Here is a 23859-nt window from a genome sequence, read left to right as displayed (position 1 = left end):
ATAAATCTAACAAATATTTATATGAAGAAACTAGAGGTATAAATCTAACAAGATTCGTATGAAGAAACTAGAAAACTCTGATTAACTCAAAGAACTGAATAAAAAGGTATTCCGAGTTAATAGATACAAAGACTCGGGGCGCCTGGATGGCTCAGCCAGTTAAGCATCTGACTCTTGGTTTTGGCTCAGGTCATGGTTTCATGGTTTGTGAGTCCAAACCCCGCCTTGGGCTCTGTGCTGGCAGTGCAGAGCCTGCTTGGGATTCCCTCTTCCTCCTGTTCTCTCTGTCCCTCCCCTACTCTCTCTCTCTCTCTCTCTCTCTCTCTCTCTCAAATAAAGAAACTTAAAAAAAATTTTTTTGAAAAAAAAAAGACTCAGTATTGTCAAAATGTTAGTTTTTTCCCCCCAATTTGATCTATACATTCAATGGAATCCCAGTCAAAATCCTAACATTATGTATTTTTGGATATTGGCAAACTGATTGTAAGTTTAAATGGAGAGGAAAAGCCCAAGACTAGCCAACACAATCTTGAAGGGCATATGAGGGAAATGTCTTCCTTTCTCTCAATTTTGCTGTGAAACTAAAAATTTGCTTTAAAAGTAAAGTCTCAACAAGAAAAAAGTAAGTTTTAGGGGAGCATGGGTGACTCAGTTAAGCCTCCTACTTCAGCTCAGGTCTTGATCTCGTGGTTCATGAGTTCGAGTCCCGCATCAGACTCTGTGCTGACAGCTCGGAGCCTGGAGCCTGTTCTGATTCTGTGTCTCCCTCTTTCTGCCCCTCCCCATGTATGCCCCCCCTCCAAAAATAAACATTAAATTTGTTTATGTTTATTCATTTTTGAAAGAGAGAGACAGAGCACAAGCAGAGGTGGGGTGCCCCTCAAAAATAGACATAAAAAAAAAGAAGAGTTGTTGCCAAAAGTTCATAGAAATGACATAGTCTAAAGTATGTTCAAATAATTGAATCTTCAATATACACATTTCTCCTGTAGGCATCTGGCAGAAAGAGAAGCACTGAAATTGTCAGAGGATCTACTCACTACATGTAAGTGATAAACTTTTGTGATGAGCTGAGTAAAAAACCAGGGCAAAGTTATTTCAATGACCTCAGAGATGTTTCCTTCACTTGGGGTCATCACATGTAAAGTTTACCTTCAGTATAACAATGAGACTCAGAAATTCCCATTCATGCCCTGTTCCTTAATCACTCTGATTCCATTGTAGGCAGGAAAAAAGACAGGAGAGAACAGATCAACACTGTGGTAATAATACTTTAAAGAATACTTTCCCATAAGAAACAAGAAATTGGGATGGTACATTTTATGGTTCTTTTCTATCTCTGCAGCCAAATGAAGTTATCCAACTAAGTATAGCCTTTCTGTGGAGTCTTCACCCTCAAAGATGTTACGACTCTATTATCTTCTCTCTCTTTCTCAGTATTGGCCTTCCAAATTTGTGATGATGTGTGCATCTCAAAAACGTTTTCCAAACACTGCACTCAGTAATGGACCATTTGTTTAAGAGGGTCAGAGTAGTTCAAACTTCATAACGTGTATAAATGTGTAAGAGTGGGTCAAATATTACCTTACACTTCTATAACCAAACGCAAGTTATTATGGTTATACTTAAAGGGAGGTTATTGTGACCTTGGTTCCCATATTTTAATAAATTATTACCATATTCAACAGTGAAAATTCAAGCATTTGATCAGAGGTCATTCTTGAGTTTTCATTTTCATCTAGGAACTAATTTGATTTCTAATATGTAGTCTCTCACTAAGTGCCCAAATTCCTGTGTTATTCTTTAATGCAGAAAAGAACATGATTCTTAAGTTCTTCAGACTTCCAGTTTAGACTTTGACATATATTGATAAGGATTTATAAATACAGGAATGACAAGCTCTGTTAGACATCATACAGCTTATTTTATGAAAGATAACTGTCTTAAAATGGATATATTTTAGTCTGGAAGAACTGAGATTGAAACACTGTCTCTGGAGAGGAAGTAAAATAAGTAGAATATGCATAAATATTAATATGTCCATTTTTAAAATTATTTTTGACTATCTGGGTTGAAAGAATAGATAGTATGAAATGGAAATAACAGGTTTGGTAATCACCCAAACCTAGGAGCAAACCCAGGCTTGAGCCTTTTCTAGAAACTTTTGGAATCTTAGGTTATGTGAAATTTTTCGAGATTCAGTTCCCTAATAAGGAAATAATACCACTGAATTTTTTTTTTGCTGGGGGGTGGAGAAGTGAACAAAATAATAACATATACATAATGTGTTCAATACATGTAAAGTTTTCCTTCCCTTAGCTAAAGCCCCTATCATGGATTAGCATCACTGTTCTCCTGAGTCTCTAGTTTAGTGGGCATTATTGGGACTTATGTTGGTTTTATGTAAATAGGCAACACAATGTGTTGTTAGAAACGTAGGATGTAGATTCAGAGGTCCTGATGTTAAGTTCTGCATTGAGAACACTTTTGCTGTGTTTGTTGGACACATGACTTAAATAATGCTGGTGATGCTTTCTACTAAATCATAGGTGTTTGTGAGCTCAAATGTGATAACAAAGGCAGACACTCTTTGCAAAACACAGAACTTTAGTCACTATGTCTCAGTCTAAGGAGCTGAAAAATATTAGAGATGTATTTCTGCGTGAAGGCTAGGCTAAATAACTGAACAATTCTGTTGTTTTTGCTACCTAACAGATAATACCCAACAAGGTTCAGTTGTTCCTAATTGGCATTAATAATCTGTGTCCTGATCAAAGAAATTACTATGATATGTAGACTTATTTATGAATATATGCACCATCACATGGATTCACCTGCTTGAAATCAGATTCCTCAGGTTCCATGGTATCCTGGTGTCAAAGTTTGAACTTTGTGAGATGTTTTCAAAATTTACGAATGATTTAGAGCAGTCATTTAACATTTGAAACCTATGAAATAAGAATCTTTTAAAATAATTGTTTAGCTTTTCCAACCAAGCTAAATGGTCATCATAAGATCCTGTGAACTGGGCATCATGCCTTTATTTTTGTTTCCCCACTTTTTTTTTTGTTTACATGGAAGCTCTACCCCCAACCTGGGGCTTGAACTCATGACCCCAAGGTCAAGAGCCACATGCTCTGCTGACTGAACCAACCAGGCAGCCCGAGACATCTTCTCTCTGACAGAAGAAACCAAGATGCAGAAAAGTCAAATGATAAGTTAAAATTTATATGGTCAGTGAGTGGAAGTCTAAGGGTAGAGCCTATGTTGCCTGTTTGTAGATAAAATGAAATGTTCACAATGTGAATATCGCAAATAACACATTCCCCCTACAGCCCCCAAAGCAGGCCTCTGATGAATGTGACTCTGATGCCTCACTCTTTGTGCTCAGGATGTGCCTCTGTGTGACCCTGAGTAATCTCAGTAAGTGGATTTTGTTTAAATAGAAGAATATGATGAGATGAGAAGAAGGAAGGTGGGAGAGAAGGTGATTCCGAACATAGAACAAGAGACATTTCATGAAAAATTGATCACCAACAAAAATGAAAATAGAGGGGCGCCTGGGTGGCTCTGTCAGTTAAGTGTCCGACTTCGGCTTAGGTCATGATCTCACAGTTCGTGAGTTCGAGCCCCGCGTCGGGCTCTGTGCTGACAGCTCAGAGCCTGGAGCCTGCTTCCCGTTCTGTGTCTCCCTCTCTCTGCCCCTTCCCTGCTCATGCTGTCTCTCTCTGTCTCAAAAATAAATAAACATTAAAAAAAAAATGAAAATAGAGGCAGCTCTCTGAAACAGGGATGCTCCATTATCTTGTTTTACCAAAAGATCGAGTTTAAATGTTGTCTCTAAGGAGACACGTAAGGATTTTTGGTTGCGTGCAAAGCGTAATCTATATTCAGAATATTTGTGAAATTAAAAAAAAAGATTTGGGGATAACTTATTTCTTTATTTCTTTTTAAGTTTTTTTTTTTTAATTTTATTTTTGTGAGTGGGGGAGGGGCAGGGAAACATTTATTTTTACGGTTTTTTAGTTTTATTTTTGAGAGAGAGTGCGAGTGAGGGGGGGGCGGGGAAAGTTTATTAAAAGTCAAAAGTCTGTGTGACATTCTGGGAAAACGGTTTTAAGCAGGAAGTGAAAGAAAAGGTTGACTTCCGTCAATCCTTAATGCATTTTCACAGTCACTTAACGAGGCAGATTTATGTGTGTGTGTTTTGGTTCTATATATTGGCTAAATGAATATCAACAGTTTCAGTTTATAAAAATCCTTAGGACACTTAAGGGTTCACAAGTCACTTAGGTTAAAAACCAATCATATTTTACTATTCCTTCTCCTTGCTTTTACCCACCCGTGCGTACACACACATAGGCACGCCCTATGGTGGGGTTTGCAGGGGTGAGAGGGTACAAAGGGCACTTACAGCAATGGTTACTCTGGAGAAAGAGCAGGTCAATAGTAAGATGGACTAAAGGACCAAAAACTATCTTGACTGAATGGTAGTACCCAGAACGGTAATGTTTGCTCTTGTATTAGTGAGGTATTGAAGGTGTCAGGTATTCATATCTGATTAAGCTTGATAACCATATATTATTATGTCACATTCCATAATGAGAGTAACAGCAAGTCATTTGGGCTTATCAACCAAACCTGAGTACTGCCATGCCTTGTTAATATCAAGGGACAATGTAACTTAGGAAAACAAAACCTTAACTGTCAGCATTCATTCTTTTTTGTGGGCCCATCGGGGAATGGTGTAATAAGATCCTAGACCCTAGTCAATATAGTATTTTCTCTGTTGGGGACTGTGGCAAGAACTGAAAGGGAAATTTTCATTAGCTACACAACTATTACTGTCATAAATTACTGCCAAAGGTAGGGGCACCTGGGTGGCCTAGTTGGGTAAGTGCTGGATTTTTCATTTAGGCTCAGCTCTTGATCTCATGGTTCATGGGATCGAGCCCTGCATCGGGTTCTGCGCAGACAGCACAGAGTTGCTTGGGATTCTCTCTCTCTCTTCCCCCCACCCCCCACCTCCTGCTTACTCTCTTCCTCAAAATGGATAAACAAACATAAAAAAATAAATTACTGCCAAATCTAAAAAATAGAGAAAACGCTTCCATATAGGCAGAAAGGCACTGGTTGGCCATTTGCCTTTTTGTAGACTTTGAATAGGTGAGAGCCTCACATTAAAAATAATGGAGTTTCTTTCTTTCTTTTTTTTTTTTTTAAAGAAGAGGGGAATATGAAGAGTTCTATCTTTTATGGCTCTTAATTTTTTTATGTAAGCCACTGTGCTGATACACCTGGGTGACACAAACACATACCCACCAGACTTGCACCTGTTAATTCAGTGTTGATCTCATTAACAACAACTGGGTTTTCGTGAGCAATTAAAAAAAAAAGAATTTCCCTTCTGTTCAACCCCTTTTTTACAAAGCACCTTTTCTCCATTCTGTTGCCTTTTTAAAATGTCTACGTCAGGGTCTGGAACCTATAGCTGCTGAGAACTACTCCTTATCTGAATCCCATCTCTACCCAGATATTTCCTTTGAAACGGGAAGGGCCCAAAAGTCTGGCTGCAGGACCCCACACTATTGGCTCAAAGAAGCCTGAAGGAGATCTGCTCTGTCACCGCCTCACATGCACTGAGTCTGTCATGAGAGGTCTACTGGTCCAAAGCCTTCCAATCTCTCCCGAGTCTGGTCTGGCAGGTCCCACAGACGAGCGCTCTCGTCTACACGTGATACTTCCCTCCTCTGTGACTGCCAATGCCAGCCCACAAGTAATTCAAATTAATAGTCTATCATATATTGAATAACTTTTAGAATTATTTCTTCAAATATTTTTTTTCTGAACTATTCTTTCCTTCTTTTCCTCTTGGGATAATAATTGTTTATTTTTATTTTTTTATTTTTTGTCTCTCAAAAATAAATAAACCTTAAAAAAAAAAAAAGCCTTGTTCTTCCCTCTGCACTTCTTGGGTCAAGGTTCCTCTGTGCAGGTCTCTCTCTTTTTTTTTTTTTTTTCTCATACCCTTTGCAAATCCCAGCCTCTTCAGCTCCAATTGGACTGACTTCCAGTCTTCCCATAATTCTAACATTGGGTTCTACTTCCCTGTGTCACAGTAGGTAAGGTGTCCCCGGTCAGACAGCCTGGGCAAAGGCGGGCCTCAATGTGTGTGCTCCCCTTCTCTTGGGGGATCAGACTGCTACGCTGTCTGTGAGGTATGAATGGCATTGTCTCATGTATATTATAGTTTTTTTTAAGGAGATCATGACCTGAACCAAAGTCAGATGCTAAACTGAATGAGCCACCCAGGCATCCCCCCAATATTATAGTTTACATGGTGGATGGACAAATAGTACACTAGTTACTTCGTCAAGATTGCATGCTGAAATTTGCCCATTTCCTGTACATTTAAAGACACTTTATTAATTTCTTCCAGTAATAACTAAAACTGCCATCCAATTATTATTCTTTCACACATGATTAAATATTTTTCCTTAAAAGCTGCAGTGGTAGTGATAATTCTGGAAAAAGTCTAAGTCATCAATTTCAATTATTTAATATAATAATTATCATAAAATTATGACATTCTTAAAGAATACCAGGCATGGCACATAGCACCATATGTGGATTTCTCATTAATCCTTATAGAACTCTTTAAGGTAGATACTCTATTCATTCCAACTGTGAGAGAAACGGAACAGAGTAATCAACTCACTCAGTATGGCCTCATCATTAGCTAGCACCTTCTGAATTCCGGAAAGAAACTCTGGGAGTTTGCCCCCAGAGCCCATACTCTTGACACTTCTATCATGTGAAGAATACTTAAATAACAAATTAAACTGTGAAATGACACATTAGTGATCAGTGCGAAATAAACAATTTTTTAGGGAGAAACCTTTAAAAGTCACAAAATGGAAGCATAGCTAATGAACGTTTGTAAGTAAAGCAAAAGGGGGAGGGAAAGAACATTTTGCAGATATGTCATAGTAAAGAACGTACCAAGGGAAAAATAGGCTTGATAATTAATGTGTCGAAGAGTGGAGTTTCTGACTATAAATAACTCAAAGTTCAAACTAATTTCTTATTCTGTCATTAAAGGAAGAGGCAGGAACCACAAATCCCTAAGACTGGATGCAGGCAGGGAACTTGTTTGAGAATCCCTGCTTGCAGAAGATTTGTAAACCAGCATGAATTTGCAGCACACTTACTTAAGTGATTAAGGGAATTAACTACCACTGCTAGGGATTAAACTAGTTTAGATAAGTCACTGGTTTCTGGCAGGGCTACAGGGGGGAAAGGAGCCATGAATCATGGAAGGAGAAGGCAACTGGCTCTGGGCCCAGCCTGGCAAGTGGTAAGATCATTGACCTTGGGCAGGTCATTTCTCCCCTTGAGACCCTATCTGCATTCAGGGACCTTGAATACATAATCTTTAAAGTACTTATTCCCTCTCCCTTCTATCCATACTTTATCAATGAAATAAGCAAAAGATCTTTGAAATTTTTAATCCAAAATAAAACTACCAAGTGAACAATGCTTAATGGAATCCTATTGTACGACAATAGATTTCACTGCAAATAAATACTTAATGATAACCATTCTTGGAATTTAAAACAATCTCACAGATCATCTAGCACAAATTAGTAACTAGTCTATATCACTGTATTCATTCAAATGTGCTTTTATGAGCCCTCTGTCCGTGGAAATTCTTGTAAATAGTTAGCAAAGTGACCATGGGAAATTCATCAGGATAGGAACTAGGGAAAATCCTGAACATCTAGACATCAGTGTGCCCTGCTAAAGTGGATGCTCTGTGATGAGAAGTGAGGAGAACAAAGCGAAACAAAACATCAGTCTACTGGCTAAAAGCTTATTTTGTTTCTTAGAAGCTGTGTGAAGTTAGACATTATTTTAATTTGTTAAGCTGCAATTTCTCAGTCTTTGAAATAAATAATGTCAAATCTGCAGAGAAATTAGAGGATTGCTGATGGTGAATATAAAAGATGGAGTAGTTATCATTCATCATCTTTCTTTGGTTTATATAGAAACAAAACTATTTTATCAATTGTATTTTTTAACAACCTTTTTGGGAATATCTCTGACATAAAAATAGTATATATTGAAGCTACACAGCTTGACGTTTTGATATATGTGTACATTGTGGAAAAAATCACCACAATCAAGCTAAAAAATGTATCCTCGCCTGCACACGTACAATTTCTGTGTGTGTGTGAGTGTGTGTGTGTGTGTGTGTGTGTGTGTAGACTTGAAGGTCTATCCTCTTTGAAAATCTCAAGGATGGAAGACATTGTTGTTAACTGTCATCACCATGATGCAAATTGAATCTCCAGAACTCATTCATCTTGCATAACCAAAACAATATGCCCTTTGACCAATATTTCCTCATTTCCCTCCCCCCCATCCCTGGCAACTGCCCTTCTACTCCCTGCTTCCAGGTAGAAGTGAGGTCATGCAATATTGGTCTTTCTCCTTCTGGCTTATTTCACTTAGCATCATGCTCTCTACTTTCATCCATGTTGTTGCAAATGGCAGAATTACCTTTTTTTTTTTTTAGGCTGATTTGTATATATATATTTTTTCAACATTGGTGCCATCGTTATGAAAAACAGTATGGAGGTTCCTCAAAAAATTAAAAATAGACCTACCATATTCAAGCAATTCCACTTCTGGGTATATATTCAAAGGCAATGAAATTTGGAAATCATTTATGGTTTTGTTTTAACTTTCTACTCATTCTTTAATTTACAAGAGAAATAATATCTCAAGGCACGAAAGATATGAATATACTTAAAAGAATTCTGGCAATTAAGTAAAAATGTGTAAAATAGCAGAGTGTAAAGAAAAGCAGATTATCTAAACAAGAATTTGTAAAAGTGTAAAGTTCAGTAAACATATTTAATACAGTTTACTAATTTTCTTGAAAACATATGTAAATTAATTTAGATTAAAACACAGTTTAAAACTTGACTGAGTGATTTGTCACATTATAACCATTCGAATGATTGTGTCATTATTGTTTTTTTTTTTAATTACTCCTGATATCAGATTTACAATGAAGGAAATATTCTACCTCTTCTCAGCATTTATCCTTTGAATCCTTTATTTAAAGAAAACTCATACTGCTTACTCTCTAACATCTGTGCTAGATGTTAGAAAGATATAAAAATCAGTAAAATATGGGTCTTTCTTTGAAGGTACTTATCATGACAAAGTGCGGTCATAATAGAGATAAAAACATCCTGAGGTTGGAGATAATTTTATCTGAGGTATGAAAAGTGATATCCCAGAAGAAATCACATTTTAAATGGACTTTGAAATAGAGAAGTGCCTTGATAGATGGGGGAAATGAGAGGAGCAGAGCCACAGATAGGTGAAAAGTGTGGCTTAGTTTGGAAACCCATAGCGTGAAATAACTAAAGTGCATAGAGACATTAGTGGAGATTATGTAGAAGTTGTTGATTGGTGCTAGATCATGGAGGCCTCTGAATGCGATAGTAAGGAGTTTATATTAAGTAGGGAGAGCAATTCAGGGCCCCTGGCATTTTCTAAGATGGTGAGAGATGTTAACAGAATTAAATTTCAGAAATGCTGCATCAGGTTTGGAAGGGAAAGGTTTGAAGCGGATCAGAAAGGATGGGGATGAGAGTTGAAGAGATTCTAGGGAAGTGGTAGATATAGGTTTTCATTAAAATGCAGTGCAAAAGAGCTGGTGGCATTTCATCACGTCTAGATTCTTCCTGGTGTTCCTGGCACACTGTCCAGATGCCTGGCCATAACTGGGACATGACCAGGCCAGTCATGGCGCCTTAGTTGGCTGTCTCCATGATCGTCCTTTGGGTCGGTAACTCTGGCTCCCTGTGGTCCCGCTCTCTGGTCTCACGTGTCTGCTCCTGGTTCCTGAGACCTTTCTCCTTTCCCCTTTGCCCTTTCAGCTCTGGGTGGAGCCCTAGATCTTTTCCCCCTCTCAAACCCCAGGTTCTTCATCAGTCACAGATGCCCTAATGATTTGAATGGGAAACTGGGAACCAACCAAAAGCTGGTCAAGTGATTTCCAGAGGCTGTTTTCATTTTCAGATGTCTCTCTGTATTCTTGTCACAAAAGTCTCTCCTGACAAACTGTCTACATAGACAACTTCCTTAATGCCAAATTTTTGTTCAAACATTACCTTCTTGAAAAGGCTACATGGACCTGTTTAAATTTCAACAGACCACCTCACACTTAGCTCTGAATCTGCCCTAACAGACTCTATTTTTAAAATATAAATCCTGCTGTAAGTATTCATTGCTTTCTAATATACCATGTTAATTTCCATATGAAACTTTTGTCTGTCTCTCCTATAGTCCCAGCAGAACATAAGTAACATAGAGAGAGTCTTTGTTTATTTTCGTTGAACCATCTCTCCTCAGTAAAATTCTTCACAGCTGCCACTCAGCAGGCATTTCTGGTAGACGGGACTGAATTGGGAACATTTCTATGATATGAGTAGTAAATTACTACTTGGCGCATGTTGTGGGCAGACTAATAGCCCCCCAAAGAGGTCCATGTCCTTACCTTTGGAAACTAAACATATTGTGTTTCATGGCAGAGGGAATGAAGGATTCAGATAGAATTAAAATTGCTGATTGCCTGAGCTTCACATAGGGAGATTATTCTGAATTATCCGCATGGATCACATGTATCACACATTCCTTAAAAGTAAAAGTGGGGGCAGAAGATGTTTTCACATAGAGATAGGACGTGAGATTAATTCAATCTGCTGTTGCTGGCTTTAAAAATGGAGGAATACAGCCAGGAGCCAAGGAATGTGAATGGCCTCCAGAAACTGGAAAAAAACAAGGAAAGATATTCTCCCCCTAGAACTCCATCCAGAATGTTAGCCCACCAAGACCTTCACTCCGTGGGAACTGTGTCAGACTTCTGATCTACCGAACTGAAAACTAATAAATGTGTGTTGTTTTAAGTCACCAAACGTGTGATGATTTGTTACGCCATCAATAGGAACCTAACACAGCATGTTTCATGAGGGAAGGGTTAAAGTAGTCACCACCATTTCCGTGAGCTTGTAAATTCCATGGCCGTTACTTCTTGAAATGTACTCATGTGATTCTACATGTGTATGATTATAATTTCAGAAAACCACTGCTCTGAATGTTTGGAAAATCTTTCCAAATCCTTGGTCACAATCTTTCTGGCATGTCTACTGTTAAATAGAAAACCATAGACTGAAAATAAATTACAGAGCATATTTCCAATCTCAGTATTTTGCTGTATCCTTACTCTTCTTTCTCTTCAGCTATTTTTACTGCTAGAAACATCTGTGAGAAGAGCTGGATGAGAAATAGTATGGAATACGGTTTGCTGAGAGGTGCTCTGAAAAAAAAAAAAAGATCATGTCAATAGTTTTTACTTAAGAAAAAGCGAAAGTAACATTGAAACTGCACAGACTGCATTATAAAAATACTCTTCAAAGTGTATTTTACTTTGAAATAGTTGCTCATTAGGTGGAAAGTGTGGCTATATTATGGAAAGAGTATTAGATTGAAAGTCAGGCTATTTTGTCTCTATTATTAGTTCTTTATTTTTAGACTGTATGTTAACTTCAGTTTCTGTATGTGAAGGCGCAAAACTTTAAGGTGTAAAGTGTGATGTTTAAATGTTAGGCAAACTATTGTAAGTAATGGAAAAAATGTTAATTGAATAGTCAAGAGACAGGATTTCATTTGTAAAAAGAGCACAAGTTTTAGAATCACAACGAGCTTGGCTTGAATTCTCACTCCACCATTGCCTCTTGAGGCTTAATCAAGTTCTTTACTCTCTCAGCTCATCTTGCTCCTCATTTGTAATAAGAACAACAATCCCAGTTTTAAGGGCTGTTTTGAGGACTTAATGTAATAATGCTATCGGTTTCCTCATGCAGTGTCTTGCTTTTAATAAAAAAAAGATAATGTTAACTGAAATAGATCCAAGCAAGTTTCTCTGTATCTGGGATCTTCTACGAGACTTACCTCTGTCTTCATTTATAAGAAGTGAGTCTTGCTCCTTCTGGGAGAATGAAATGAGACAACATATGGATTTGCCTAATACCGATTCGGTATTCAACAATTATTTACTAAAAAATACAGAGTCCAAAGTCCATACGTTCTGTTTTCTGAGGAGGGCTTGGCACAGGTTAAGAAATGTCAACATCTCAATCATACGCCCTGATCTTACATAATGCATTTCCATCTTGTGAAGGAAGTATGAGTGTCCTGTTGACCTTCAAGATGGGAGAATATGGGCACCTAACCCCCAGCGAAGGGGGGAATGCAAATCGTGGGAGCCGTTAGAGTTTGAAGCAGATACTAATACAGAGTTGTAGCAACAAGGGGAAAGAAGACTCTGGTGTGGATGGTAAAGTAATGGAAGGGAAGTCCAAACTTAAGAAAGACATGAGAAGAAAGAAAATCACATGTAGGTTATCTAGCTTTAGGGGGGTAAGGTAAGGAGGAGAACGTAACTGCTGTTGATATTCTTGTGTGGACACTGTCTCTCTCTGTAGGGCAAGGAAGTTTACCCTTTATGGTGTCATCAGTGTCTTTGGGGGTTTAATAAAACATGTTGACCTTCCTTTACCAAAATCAAACGAACATTTGCACAGAATTGCATAACATTTAAAAGTGATCTGAAGTCCAACCATGGGTTCTAGGTTAAGATCACCCACTGTGAATATATATTTTTAATCAGGAAATTACTTGATGAACATGAAATCAGAATCCAGTAAATGTTTGGTGACATTTAGATGGGAAACAGAGGTGCAATATAAGATAGAATACTCTTATTACCCTAAGGCAAATGCGGATAATCTGCTTTTTGAGGTCAGAAGCAAAGGGTAAATATTTACAGCAAGAAGAATTGAGTTACTTGGTTCATTCATCCCACAGTGATCAGTAGCCCATCTGCTATTTCACGTTCTAGGAAGGTTAATGTGGTAGCAAATTCCTAGATGAATTGGATGGGAAGGAAGCCAGAGGTGGGGAGTATAGATCCAAAGTCATCAGCAAACAGTAAAGAAGGAAGTGAAAGGGTCAGTTGACTTGGAGGTGAAGAACATTCATGAGAGGAAATGCCCAATAGGCAGTTGAGCACATGGAATTAGGAGAAATTGCTTTATTTAACACAGAAGTTAATTTGATACCTTTTTTATTGGATTTGTTTAGAGCTACAAATACTATCTCTTTATAGTAGCAAGCCATTTTGTTGTACAAGCCAGATCTTTGGGACAAGTCCAAGAAACTTAACTTCCTCTGGCACACAGTATGATCCAGCTTTAGTTTAAGGACAAAGTGTATGCAACCTATTGATACTAAAAATTGACCTCCAATTCATCATATTAACCTGCATCGGAATGACCAGTATGGAGGCATTACTATTGGATATAATGTCAAACAGGATTTCAAGTGCACAAACCTTCCCAAGGTTATTAAATTTCAAATATAAAACTGGTGACATAGAGAAATCATGAAATGTGAAAGGACAGAGGTGATACACCTGCATTTATTTTGGAAAACTGATTTTTATTGCGTGGGTATCTGGAGCCACCTATATTGACATATTACTATTTTGAGGGTAGAAAAACCACTTGGATTTTCCTTTTTTCTTTCCTATTACTTTATTTTATTTTTATTTATTTATTTGTTAATGTTTATTTATTTTTGAGAAAGAGAGAGAGCAGGAGAGGAGCAGAGAGAAAGGGAGGCAGAAGATCTGAAGCAGGCTCCATACTGACAGCAGCAAGCCCAATGCTGGGCTTGAACTCATGAACTGTGAGATCATGACCTGACCTGAAGTCCAACACTTAACCAACTGAGCCACCCAGGTACCACCCCCCTTACTTTATTTTTAAATTTATATTATGAAATGCATATATAAAGTATATATAATATGCATGTAGAATTAAAGAATTAAGACAAAATGATGACAGGAAACTATTAACCAGCCTAAGAAAGATATTCCTGGATCACCATTTTCCCTCTCCCACAAAGAAAACCACTACACTGAATATTTTAGTAATAGTTCTCCAGATCTTCTTTACAGCTTAGTTTTACCCATTGCTCACTACATATAAATGGTATCCTAGCATAAGCCTTTTATGCATATGATTCTTTTTCTGCAAAAGCTTCCTTTCTAGGTTATTTGTCCAATGTCTCTTTTTATAATCCCTTTTATACTATGGAGTATAATATGCACACAAACAATATGCAAAATATGTGTGTACAGTTTGACTACTGATGCTAATAAAATAAACACCTATATACACACCAACAAACTTTAAAAATGAAAAAGTCCCAATAACTGAATATACTCCAGTGAGCTTCTCAGTAATTATAGACCCCTTGTCCAACTCAGAAAAAAAAAAATCTACTCCTTAATATTTCCTTGGTTTCCTTAAGGTTTGATCATAAATATACACATTCCTATGTAATATTTTTAACTTTACATTTTTGACCTTCGTACAAATAAAATCAGTATAAATACAAAAAATTGGTGAATTTTGCGTTGTGTATCCATGTTGTTTTCTCAACATAGTTTCAGAAAATAGAATATATAATTAATTGGAAACAATATATTTTAGATTAAATTATATATCATTTTGTATTTTATACTAATTATCATTGCTGTATACTTTTTTGTTGTTTGACTCGGCTGTGATTTATTTATCTGCATTTGATCATCTGACTTTGGTTATTGTTGTTGTTTATGTTGTGAATGATGCAAGTCTGAACCTTCTGGTACGTGTCTCCAGATGTACATGTGCGAGAATTCTTTTACCATAGAATACATTTTCGAGGGTCATAGGTGGGAAGTAATTAAGTGGCCATGTAATTCCAGATTATTATTTCAAAATTATTGGTTCAAGCATAGTACCACTTTCATTTTATCAGTATCCTCATTGCTCTGTATTGCTAATACTTGTTGGAGTCTTATTTATTTATTTTTTTATAACTCAATATGTTGAAGGTGAAGTGATGACTCATTTTGGTTTTTATTCCACTTATCGCTTGGGAAGTTGAATAACTTTTTTTTTTTTTTTAATTTCCTGGATATTTCTGTTTTCTTATCTGTGAAATGCCTGTTTATGCATTTTTCTCTTTCTTCGATGGCCCATCACTTTTATTGATTTAGAACATTTTATTACACATTCTGTTTGGTTGGATTCACATATTAAAAATATAATCACTTAATTTGTGGCTTTGCAATTTTCACTATTCTTGTGGCTTTTGATAAACAAGTGATCTTGATCTTCATGTAATCAGTTTATAAGCCTTGCCTTTACTATTTGTTCTTTTTAAGTCTTAACTAACATTTTTTGGTATTCAAGGCCGTAACTATATTTTTTGATATTAATTTTTATCCAGATTTTGTTTTTTGCATTTCAGTTCTTAGTATTACTGAAGTTTACTTTTGTAACTAGAATGAGATCAATTTTAGTTTTCCCATATATATGACCAATCATTCCGCTCTTTTGGATTATCATTCTGTTCCCACTGATATTAATGTAAGATGTATTAAAAATCAAACATGGATTTATTTATATGCCCTCCATTTACTACTGTCTTCATTTGTCTCTTACTGCACAAACTCATCGTATTTTAATTACTACATCTTTATTTTAAGTTTTGCTATCTGGTACAGAAGCCTTGTTGTTTTCCTTTATTAGAGTATTAGTGAATATTGACTTCTGGCTATTGAGGGGAAAAAAAGTGGCTTATAAATTTCTACTTATGCTCACAAGACAAAAGTCTGTTCTGAGTTTATTGGAATTGTAATTAATATATATAATTTTTTGTTGGGGTTACCATTTTTGTGATAGTGGATACTACTGTTCATGACTTTGATATATCTCTTTGTTTATTTAGGTTACCTTTATTGGCTATAAAATAAATTTTTCTCTAAGGACCTTGCATATCATTATTTTTTAATTTTTTTTATTCAAGGGGATCTTATTTTTTATTGCTATTGAAAATAGCATCCTTTTTAAATAACACATTTTATGTCTATTGCTGGTAAATAGAAATGCAATTTACTTCTTCACAGTAACAGATCATATATCTGAAAAAATTGGTCAACCCTTTCATTAATTTCATAATTGAAAATTTCTTGGGGTGTTGTCTGGAAAAAAGTATTTTCTGAGAATAATGGCAGATCACCTCTTCTTTTCAATTCTAATAACTTTTAATTTTTCTCCTTTTTTTTTGTTAATGCTATACACTACACAATCTATTCTCAACACGAAGGTATGTTATTATATTTGAAATTCAGTTTCTTGGCATTGCAGCATGTATTCTATTTGTTATTAAGAGTTGTTGTTATTAAGAGTTATTATTGTTATTAAGAGTAGGTTGTTATTAAGAGTAAGTAAACATGGGGCACCTGGGTGGCTCAGTCGGTTAAGCGTCTGACTTCAGCTCAGGTCATGATCTTACAGTTTGTGGGTTCGAGCCCCGCGTCGGGCTCTGTGCTGACAGCTCAGAGCCTGGAGCCTGTTTCAGATTCTGTGTCTGCACCTTCCCTGCTCAGCCTCTGTCTCTATCTCAAAAATAAATAAACATTAAAAAAAATTAAAAAAAAAAAGAGTAAACATGAAACATAACCGTATAAGTTCACGGCCTACAATAAATACCTAAAAATGTTTTGTCCCTGTCTTCACATGTGCACAAAAAATGATACATATTTATGTGTTAAGTTTAATAGTTTCCTCAGGTTACTCTTGATTAATATGATTCCTTAATTGTAAATTATACACCTGGTAAGATGGTAGTAGAGAGAAGGAAAACACACACACACACACACACACACACACGCGCGCGCACACACACACACGCACACACATGCACGCACACACATGCATACAGTGACAAGGAACACAGAGACTATCTTGAAATTGCCTTGTCTTTCTCTGTATCCAGTTAGAAATCTTATAAAGACAAGATAAAGGAAAAATGGCCTTGAATTATTTTGTCTTAAAATAAGTACTCATAATTGTCCCAAATCTCTGCCTAATATTTGTGTCCAGGGGGCGTTACTTAAAATGTTTCTCCAACTAGTGAAAAAATGACAAGGGCCGTCACAGGAAAGTGACAAATTATGGAAGCCAAACCTCATTTACATTGACACATTCATTATAAACAGGGCCTTTGAGGAAAATCACTCTTACATATTTTTTTTTCCCCTGGGTGAATCATAAGTAAAAATAGAATAAATTCTTTCTGTGGGATTATGAACTGAATTCTGTCAGGTGAATTCCTATGATTTTCTTTGAAGTCAGCTTTAATTATACTCTTTCAGGGGTCCTCTGTGAATGTTCTGTTTTACTACAGTTTTGACTTTCATTAATTTGAACATTAAGGGAAAGAATTTTCAGAAACCATCTGAGCAAAATGCTTTTACAATCCCAGCAGTGCCATGGATTCTAATAATTAAAATCTGAACCTAAAATGAGAAACTTGTTTGGAAACTGCAAATATGTAGGTATTCCAAATCACTGCATTTATAAGCCAGTTGTTTCTCTCTTAGAGCAAAATCAAAGTACTGAAATGATTTCTACAACCTGAGGAAAATTATGGGGTTTTGCACGTAAAACTACATTTGCTAAATTATTTATTCTATTTTTTTTAATATAAGCCTATTCTGATGCTATGTTCTTTCTGTAGATACGTGAAGTTGAGTTACAATTTTTAAAACTTCTAAAAGTGTGACCCAGGGATTTAGAGATGGGCAAACTTCAAGGGCTAGAGAAAAGACCAGGAGCACAGTATAGACAGGAAGCCAGGGTTCTATCTATTTTGTGATGGCTAATTGTATATTTCAATAAAAGCCACCCTGTTTCTCATTATTTGTGCTGCTTTTCCATCTGACAAATGAAGAGGCATTGGGCTAGGATCATCTATGGCAAGGCATTCCTTTAAAATGATATGTCAGTATGATTGCCACAAGGTAACACTGAACCACTCAGGTGAGGCTCAACCACATCAAACCCAATACCCAAGGCACCAAGAAGAGAGGACCCATCCCAGGCAGCTAAATGATGAGAAAAACAAGGGGAGACTAGGGGGTGTGTGTGTGTGTTTGTTTGTTTTTACTTCTATATGCCTCTTTCAATTTTTGTTTACTTGGCTTGCCTCATTCTAGAAGACCATCTTGAGGTGATCTCTTACCTCTGGAAGATGCCTTTAGCTAGAGAAAGTTTGAGATGGTGTTTCTCAATGAATACTCAGAATTTTTTTGAATGTACTATTTATTAAGTTGGCTCCATAGCTATGGAACCTCTAGCTGGTTTATCTGGAAAACAGCATTGATGATTGCAATAATTACATCTATTTAGTGGTCTTCTAACACATAAGATGATGCATATAAAGTGAGTGCTCAGTAAACATTAGCTGCTATTATAAGTATCATAACAATTACTGTTTCCCAAAGTGCTTATTAAAATTCAGAATTCCTGGCCTCGTGTCAGAATCTGATCAGATAAAGTTGAAGCATATATTTTAGCAAACTCTCAGGTGTTTCAGATTCATAGTCCTTGGATTATTATTAGCCAAAAGGAAAGATAAAGGAGATAAAGGGACCTAATTTTAATTTGTTTTTGGCCAAAGGAACAAAATAGGCCCTTGTAGCTTCTTTCTGGTCCAGCTCAGCTTACCGGAACAAAATGTCCAACATATTTAAAATTAGCGTTGGGATTATTTGGTTTTACACACTATGCAGGTATCTTCTGGAATGTAGCAGTGTAGATGTAGTAAGAAATAGCTATGTGGGCCTCCCATGTGTAGAATCCTGACTCATTACCTATGATTCTTTCTCCTTTGCATCAAGACTTGCAGTTTTATATAAAAAGATAAATAGATCATTGACCTTCATTAATCCTGAATTCCACTCCCAACTCCAAGTGTGCACTTGGGTATTTTTGACCTAAGTGTATCCAATTTTAAAGAGTCATTTCTGTCCCAGTGTGGGAAAACTGGGAGTAATTTCTGTCCCAGTGTGGTCACAGTGTGGGGAAAAAAAACAACAAGTTAATATGTGGAATATGCCTCTCTCCTCCCCCTATTTCTCATTAAAAACATATCACACATTACAATTCATTTTCTTTCCTCACAGTGGTGAGTTGTTTTCATCTTGGTGTTGGGTTATTTATTATGTTGAAACAGGTATCCTAAAACCAGCATTGTAAGATGGATGAGTCAACATTCCACTCTCAAGCAGGCTGGTTAGAAAGGTAGCGCCCTCTTTGATAGATGGCAATTACCTTATCTTTTGAACCTCTCTTTTGAAATGGGAAAAACTGCAATGAGGATGATATCTGATCACCTTCTACCGACACCTTTAATTATTATCTAAAGTCACCAAAGGGTAAGGCAACTTACCTGAATGAGGTAGAGAAATAGGCTGGGGGATTCACTTTTATCCCATGTATTTAGAATAAAAATATCTCAAGTTTTCTACACAAAGTAGGAAAACCATGGCTCAGACAGTGAATCACAGGCGTTAGCATACATGATACCTGTTGTATAGAGGTGAGCCGGCTGCCAATCTCTAGATCAGTGTGGATACAATTGACATTTTAAAAATATCAAGTATTTCAATCTAGGAAAGTTACATACACTTGCACGTATTTATTTAGGTTTCCATTAATTTCTGTGATATTTTATAGTATTGATGAAAGTATGGAAGTATGGGATTCATAAAAAGCAGAAAGGTTCTTCAAGTCTTCTCTTAGATTGATCCCTAGATATTTGATGTTTTAAAAATACTATTTAATATGGTATAATATTTAAGTTTTCATTTTCTGGTTTTTGTTTCTGGCCTATAGGAACACAAATGCTTTTGCTATATTGTCCTTGTATCCCACAATCATGACATATTCACATATTAAGTCTCATTATTTGTAGATTTCTTTATATTGTCTATGTCTATTATCTGAAAACCAAAATTATTTTTTTTCTTTCCAATTTGCCTCATTTGTGAATCCCAGGAAAAACAAATGCTTTTAGTACCTCATGACTAAATGTGATTTACTTTTTTAAATAGATAACCATCATAAGATGAAATAAGTTTCATTTCATTGTTGATGCAAAGAAACATTATTGTCAGAATTATGTATTAGTAATTTCCTTTTCTTCATCTATTGAGATCATCGCATGACTTTTTATCTACTATATAATCACATTGTTGAATTGTGTTAACTTAGTTTGTTACATGTTAACCACCTGTATTTCTGGAATAAACTATATTTTTCCTTGATACATTCTATTAGTAAATTGTTGGATATGATTTACACTGTATTGTTTAGGATTTTGGCATCTGTGCTTATGAGAGAAAATAGTCTGAATTATTTTTTCCTGTAATGCCTTTGTCATATTTTGACATTGACTCTCATGACTTAGGAAATGTTACTTATATTTTGTTCTCTGAAATATTTTGTTTAAGAGTTGTATTATTACTTCATTAAATGTTTCTAAAAATACGTGAGACTAGGCATTAGAACTGGAGTGTATTTGTTTGGAAAGTTTCCAGTATGGAGTAGAATTTTAAAAATCAACCAATGGGGATTTTTATTTCTTGCCCTATTAGTTTTGGTAAATTTCATAGATTGGAACACTCATAGTGTTGTAAAATATTAATTCTTTGAAAAATGATATATAGATTAAGTGCAGTACTAAAATCTAGCACGATTTGTATGTGTGGAAATTGACAAACTGATTCTGAAATATACATGGACTTGCAAAGTGTCAATGGTAATCAAGTTAGTCCAAAAATAAAAGCAAAACTAGAAGGTTACCATTTCCAAACTTCAAGACCTTTTACTACGAACCCTTTAAAAATAGAAGTAAAGGAAGTATGATGTTGGTATAGGATAGACCAACTGAACACTGAAACAGAAGAATTTAAACACTACTCACAGATACTCAAAAACACTCCCCTAAAATGTGAGGGAGACAACATGGCAGTATATCACACTGGGGACAAATTTTCTCCTCCAGAGATGTTAAGTCCTTTGAGAACAGGGTTCAACTTGGACTAAAGAAGCCACCAAGCAGGTATTTGTCAAAATAGTAAACAAAACATGGTAGGCATGGAGACCAGTAGTCTGTGTTGGAACACAAGCTTAATTAATGCAGTGGTTAATCTTATGTGTTGACTGGCCTAGGAAATGCCCAGATAGCTGGTAAAACATTAGTTCTGGGTGTGTCTTTGAGGGTGTTTCTAGAAGAGATTAGTATTTGTTTTTTGTTTGTGTGTTAGTTTTAATTTTTTAAATTTACATCCAAGTTAGTATATAGTGCAACAATGATTCAAGGAGTAGATTCCTTAATGTCCCTTACTCATTTAGCCCGTGCCCCCTTCCAAAACCCCTCCAGTAACCCTCTGTTGTTCTCCATATTTAAGAGTCTCTTATGTTTTGTCCTCCTCCCTGTTTTTATATTATTTTTGCTTCCCTTCCCTTATGTTCATCTGTTTTGTCTCTTAAAGTCTTCATATGAGTGAAGTCATATGATATTTGTCTTTCTCTGACTAATTTGGCTTAGCATAATACCCTCTAGTTCCATCCACATAGTTGCAAATGGCAAGATTTGATTCTTTTTGATTGCTGGGTAATACTCCATTGTGTATGTGTGTATGTATATATATATATATATATATATATATATATATATATATATATATACCACATCTTCTTTATCCATTCATCTATCGATGCACATTTGGCTCCTTCCATACTTTGGTTATTATTGATAGTGCTGTTATAAACATTGGGGTGCATGTGCCCCTTTGAAACAGCATACCAATATCCCTTGGATAAATAGCTAGTAGTGCAATTGCTGGGTCGTAGGGTAGTTCTAGTTTTAATTTTTTGAGGAACCTCCAAAGTGTCTTCCAGAGTGGCTGCACCAGCTTGCATTCCCACCAGCAGTGCAAAAGAAATCTTCTTTCTCCGCATCCTAGCCAACATCTAGTGTTGCCTGAGTTATTAATGTTAGCCATTCTGACAGGTGTGAGGTGGTATCGCATTGTGGTTTTGATTTTTATTTCCCTGATGATGAATGATATTAGCATTTTTTCATGTGTCGGTTGGCCACCTGGAGGTCTTCTTTGGAGAAGTGTCTATTCATGTCTTTTGCCCATTTCTTCACTGGATTATTTGTTTTTTGGGTGTTGAGTTGGGTAAATTCTTTATAGATTTTAAATACTAACCCTTTATCTGATGTGTCATTTGCAAATAATCTTCCCTCGTTCCATAGGTTGCCTTTTAGTTTTGCTGATTGTTTCCTTCACTGTGCAGAAGCTTTTTATTTTGATGAGGTCCCAATAGTTCATTTTTGCTTTTGTTTCCCTTGCCTCTGGAGACATGTTGAGTAAGAAGTTGCTGCGGCCAAGGTCAAAGAGGTTTTTGCCTGCTTTCTCCTCTAGGGTTTTGATGGCTTCCTGTCTCACATTCAGGTCTTTCATCCACTTTAAGTTTATTTTTGTATATGTATAAGAAAGTGGTCCAGGTTCATTTTTCTGCATGTGGCTGTCCAGTTTTCAGCACCACTTGCTGAAGAGACTGTCTTTATTCTATTGGATATTCTTTCCTGCTTTGTCAAGGATTAGTTGGCCATACGTTTGTGGGTCTATTTCTGGGTCCTCTATTCTGTCCTGTTGATCTGGGTGTCTGAGATTAGTATTTGAATCAATAGACTGAGTAAAGATGGTCAGCCCTCACCAATACACGTAAGCATCATCCAATTCTTTGAGGGCCTGAATAGAACAGAGGAAAGGTGAATTCTCATTCTCTCTTCTTGATCTGAATATTCATCTTCTTCTGCTCTAGGGCATCAGAGTTTTTGTTACTGGGCCTACAGACTCCAGTATATATATCAGTATTCCCTCCCCCACCACAACACATTCATTCTTGGATCTTCAGACCTGGAATGAGTTATACCCCTGGTTTTCCTGGTTCTACACCTTGCAGACAACAAATATTGGGACTTCTCCATAACCATGTAAACCAATTCAAATAATTTTTCTCTTACATATCTATATATTGTCAATTGCTGCTATTTCTCTGGAAACCCTGACTAATAGAGGCATCTTCTAGCTGTATATGATTTGGAGCAAATCACTTTACTTTTTTAGATCTCAGTTTCTTCACCATAATATGGATATAATAATGGAACCTATATTCCATCATTTCTGAGACAACAAAACAACAACAAAATTATATCCAGGACTTGGTGTAATGAACAGGCCATACTAAACGTTTAATAAAAGTTGTTTATCCCTATAACTATAATTACTTGAAACATGATCAGCTCTCTAATCAATAGAGATATTTTGGTATTGGCTAAATTCTATCCACGTTCACTTTTGTTTACATCCCAGTACAACTCTTCCTCTCAATGACAGTAGTTATACAATACTCAAGTGAGTGTGTACTTTGTAGTCCAACTTGACTTGATCATTCACTACAGAAGTAACATTGACATCAATAATATAATTCAACACAGTATGTGCTATTGATATTAAAGATGATGAGCAATTTTCTATTATACATAACATAGTTGCACTATTTTTTCTGAAAAATTTTATTTAGATATATGTTCAGACTAACATAGTTACTGACTTGCACACTGGTGAAAATTAAAATGTTCATATTATGTGTACAGTGTCTTATATAACAAAGTCATCAAATACCTGTGGTTTTGTGTTAATCCAAATAGAGCCATGATGGTCTTTACTTTTACTTATTCATATCTTGCTATCTCAATTTCCGTGAAAAAAGAGGTTTCTCAGAGGTTTGTACTGAAGCTAGA

At 36.2% G+C, this 23859-nt stretch overlaps 1 long non-coding RNA gene across 1 annotated transcript in view; it reads left to right on the top strand.

Moving 5' to 3' along the window:
• Positions 1-23859, top strand: part of LOC131484375 (uncharacterized) — a 536971-nt gene that overhangs the window by 452577 nt on the left and 60535 nt on the right. Inside the window, exon 4 of the long non-coding RNA XR_009248202.1 lies at positions 993-1045. This is a non-coding gene — a long non-coding RNA (uncharacterized LOC131484375). The remainder of the gene's footprint in view (positions 1-992; positions 1046-23859) is intronic.

Source organism: Neofelis nebulosa, chromosome 9, assembly GCF_028018385.1.
Source record: "Neofelis nebulosa isolate mNeoNeb1 chromosome 9, mNeoNeb1.pri, whole genome shotgun sequence".
NCBI lineage: Eukaryota > Metazoa > Chordata > Mammalia > Carnivora > Felidae > Neofelis > Neofelis nebulosa.
This window is presented reverse-complemented; position numbering and strand designations above follow the sequence as displayed.